The sequence below is a fragment of the Fulmarus glacialis genome, unplaced genomic scaffold (genome assembly GCF_000690835.1).
Source record: "Fulmarus glacialis isolate BGI_N327 unplaced genomic scaffold, ASM69083v1 scaffold37899, whole genome shotgun sequence".
Classification (NCBI taxonomy): Eukaryota; Metazoa; Chordata; class Aves; order Procellariiformes; family Procellariidae; genus Fulmarus; species Fulmarus glacialis.
In genome coordinates this window covers 2,079-6,697 of record NW_009233250.1, presented here as the reverse complement: position 1 = coordinate 6,697, position 4,619 = coordinate 2,079, and positions in this window count along the sequence as shown.

The following is a 4,619-nucleotide window of genomic DNA, read 5'->3' as shown; positions in this document are numbered from 1 at the left end:
GAGACCATGTGCTGCTCTGCATCACTTGTGCGACACGGTGCTTTCCTCTGGGACAACGGGGTACTTGGCGATGAGCGCTGGGTCACCCAGCTGCACTGGCCTCCCCTGACGCCCCATCTCTCTTCCCCGTTGTGCCTTACAGCTGGGCTTGCCCGCCCTGAGGAATCAGCACCCACAGACTTGTGCCCTCGCAAGTGAGCAAGCCGGTTTTAAGCAGCTCCTGCTGCTCACACCTGCACCCGGCCAACAAGGCATTAAGGAGCATTTGGGCCATTTGTAATGAATGAGCGTTTTGATGGGTTTCAGACCCTAGCACCAACACAGCCCGTGAGGCCGCTCCAAAACCTGCCGAGGTCACTGCACCTGATCCTGCAAGTGGATGTCGCAACAATCTCCGTCGGACTCTTGACTTTCCATCAAGGGAAATTCTTTATTTGCCCCACTTTTCTCTCCCGTCATATCCCTGGGGGAGAGCAACCGGGTCTTTAAACTTGTCTCCTCTCTGTCGCTCAAGACGCTCAGGATCTGACGCAGTGAGCTCCTCGCTGGATCGCGCCCAGCGGGAGGTTATCTAGGGACACCACCTACCTGCCCTGGCAGCATCACTGTTGTCTGACCGACAAGCTGGATTGATTGCATTTTGGGAGTAGGAAGGTTTGTTTTTATGGTTTATGAAATGTCCAGTAGTTAAAATGTTTATAGAAACACACACACAAATAAAGTGGTTAAAAAAAGGTAAGCTGTGGATTTGGGGGTTGTTTTTTCTTGCCATGGCTCTGCCTGTTTCTAGTTCAAACTTGATGGGTAGAACTTCTTGCTCACTTCTTTCTCATCCATTCAGGGTTGGACAATATAATTTTAATAGGGCTTCAGGAAAATCAGTGTTTCCTAACCAAAAGCAGCCTTTTGCAGCCCCCATGTTTCAGGTTAGAATTAAAGCCCATTCTCTCTCCCGCAGTTGCCATCCACTCATTAACAGTTGCTCTGCAACAAGTCTAGAATCTGTGTGTGTGTGCATAAGGACCGTGTTGGGCTGGGTGAGGATTTGGCATGAGGATTTGGCAAATGACTCCTTACGTCCTCGCTCCAGGGTGGCTATGTTGCCTTACTAGGAATGCATCAGGGAGGCACGTGGGGCTGAAAGCAGATGATTCTCGCTGAAATCAAAAAGTCAGGAGTTGAGGGCATGGATCAAACCTTTGAAAAATGCCTCTGGGCCTCAACTTTAATAATAATTTGCCTTTGTACGTGTTGGAGCATGGAAAGGGGGAGGTCAAGTCCACCTGCCTGATGGCAGACAGACACTTTGTTCAAGGAACCTGCCACCTCTTAAACACTTAAATCTGAGCTGTGTTGGGTGCCTGCTGGCCTTGGGTGTTTCTTTGCTCCTGCTGCTGCTCTGATCTCCCCAAGCTGCTGCAGAGCTGAGGCCTCTGCACAGGATCAAGACATGGCTGAAGGTCCCTAACAGCAAAAGCTGTTCAGCTCTGGGATGCCAGGCATGGGGAAAAGCACTCCCTGAAAAAAACTAACCTGTCGCCTCCCCTCTCTCCAAGCCTCCTCTTCCTTTTTTTGTTTTGAAGGATAAATTACCCCATGCCGGCTGAGCTGGGGAGCGTGCACACACCAGCTTCATGGCAGGGGAGGTTTCAGCATTTGAGGCACACATTCCCCCCGCCTCGGGCCTCGCTGCTTTATCTCTCGCTGCAGCCTGTGTGCTGTCAGCTCTGCTGGCTGCACCGCCGTCGGCGAGAGCACCCACGTGTGATAATTGCAGTAGCAGCAGCGGCTGAGGGGGCTTGCGGGGAAAGCAAGGCAAGCGCCTGATTGCCGGTCCCAGTTCGAGGGGGCTGCATTAGGAGATACCTACATGTATATTTTAATAACTTGAGCTTAGCGTTTTATTTTGTAAACCTTTATTAGCTCTGATTTGGCACTGGCTTGAGCAGTCCTAGCAAGTAACTCCTCCTGCCTCAACACCATCTTTTCTCCTCCTTGCTGCATGTCCCTGCTGCCTTGCAGAGGTCCTCTCCAGACCTTGATGCTTTTGCTGCTGTCGTGAATAAGGTAAGGCTGGTCTTAAGGCGAAGCTGCTGAGGACACCCCAGCCCTCTGTAGGGTCCCAGGCATGTGAAACTCTTAATAGCACAGCTTTGTCCCTGCTCCCTCCAGTCCCCCAAAAGCCCCAGACTGGAGCCTGTGGCTGGTGCAAGGGACCCACTCTCCTCCAGCATCGATTCCCAGTGCCCAACACGCCGCTCCTCTGCCACACGATTGCAACAAAGCCCGGGCACTGGTGCGTCCCTTCATCGGGGGATTTCTGGGCAGAGCTCGGCTTATTCTAGTTGTCGCTGTTGACAGAGGTCAGGGATGGGAACACGTAATGGATGCCATCTGTGTCCTACTTGCGGGACCCAGCTGGGCCAGGGTGACCTCTGCTGCGCCTTGCCCTTGCTAGGCTTGGGGTTTCCCCCCTTGCAAGAGGCATTGGGGCTATGAGCCGATGTGGGGAGATTACACAGGGCACAGCAAGACATGCTGTTCTCTGGGGTACCCCTTGGCGGGCAGCCAAGCATCAGCCTCGTGTCCAGGCACTTAGTGCAGGGAACGCACTTAAGACTGAAAATTGCTTCCAGCCTCAAGAGAAATGATATAACCAAAGGAAATGGTTTCAATAAAAGGGGATTTTTTTTTTTTTTTTTTTTTTTTTTTTTTTTTTTTAAGGGCAGCGAGAGGCTAGCTATTTGGCTGTTCAACCTGTTTACTCTTTCTCCTTCCTCCTTTTCTTTCTTTCCCTGTGCAAACAAGAAAGGGCCTTTGCTAACAAAGGTTATGTGTAACCCAGGAGCGCGGCTTGGATCACCGTTCCTGTACGTCCATCTGAACCTGCTCCTCCAAGAAAGCACCCCCAGCCCCTCAGTGAGTGGGCAGCGCTGCTCCCTCCCCCTGGCACTGCCTGCCTCGGTGGCCCCGAGCGCAGCCCCCGTCCTATCAGGGCGAGAAGCCACTGAGTTGTCCAGGCACTGTCCCCCTTCCCTCCCCTTAAAACCAGAGATTTGATGTTTAAATGCCTGCAGGATCCTCAGCTTTTAAGAGCTTTCAGTACATCATAGCACGCCCTACCTGGTTTTATGCTCCCTGTGGTGGTGTATTGGAGTTATTTTCCTGGGGAGGAGTTTTGGGGAGGGGGTTGCTTTCCTCCCTTTTCCTTCACAGAATTCACATAGCTTCAGAGCAAACCTGTGTGGGTAGCAGAGCCCAGAAGGGGTGTGGACATTTCATAGTGATTTCTGTCTTTAATCTAACCCAGCAGGAAAGTCACTGCCAGCGATGGGCCTGCCTTCCCTGCTGCTGTGTCTGTGTCATTACTGTGCCCAGCTTTTCACTGGGTTGTAGCCACCCTGCCACAGTCACCAGCACCTCCGTTTGAGCTGACAGTGACTTTCATTTGTATTTAGTCCTCACAGCTCCCAAACAAGCAATGTCCTTAAAAAGGAAGATGTGGGAGAAGAGAGTTTCTTTCCTGCTGCTCTTTAGTCCTTGGCTGCTGACCCGCCCATTTGGGCTCAGCGCTTGCCCTTGACTGAGAAATCCATCAAATGCTACGAGATCCCAGTTGAAGTCTTACCTTGTTTTAATCTCTTGGGGGAATAAAGGCAAATGTGGAGTGTCGGCAGAAGAATGAGACTGGCTCGTTTTGAATAAAGCAGAAAAAAAGTGTTTTGTGCTGGATCTTCCAAGCTCTGTGCAGCCATCAGCCAGCTGATCCAGGCTGTAGTGGGAGGCAGTGAAAAAAATGTAAAATTTATTTTTCTCTCCCTTGTTTTTGCTTCACACTGTATTAGCAGTGCAGTTTAGGCTCACTCCTGAGATCAGCCACTAGTTGTCCCCGAATAAACTAAATCTCACGTTCATGTCAGTGTTGTGGGATGGGGGCTGAGGAAGGGCATTGGAGTTTGGGAGGGGGTGGATGCCTGCCCTGCACCACCGCAAGGCCAGCATGTTGGGGTGCTGGGTGCTGGGATGGCTGCTGGGACCTCAGGGAGATCCCAGCCACATCGGGGAGGAAGGTCGGTCAGGGGCTCCCTCATTACTGGGTGCAGAAGGGTTTCTCTTTGCAAGCAAAGAAGGGGCTGTCACCAGCTGTAGAGAGAGATGGGAGCAGGGGTTTGTTTTCAGGCATAGTCAAAGCATTTATTTTTCTCCTCCTCCCGCCCCCCCCAGCTTCCACTCATTGCCTCCATCCTAATACAGTATTTTTCCAGAAACTCAACTCTGTGCAAGATGCAGCATCCTTACCAGGGACAAGTGAAGTGCCAGCCAGCAAACACAAAGCAAGTCTGAGAAGCCTCCTTCAAGCGAGACACCGCTTCCAAGACATATTTGAAAACACTTACATATTTTTTCTTCCCTTCAATGGAAGTCAATTTAATCCTCCAGCTGGTAAACAACCCAATCTGTGGTGCACAGCGAGCTCTGGAAGGAAACCTCCCTATCGCTGAAGCTCAGTTTTGTTCCACTGGAAGGAGAAACTCAACAGCTTCACATGGGCCACCAGGGATGGGACTAGCAGCATGAAATACCCACAGCACAGGCAAAGTGCCCACCACGCTCCCAAG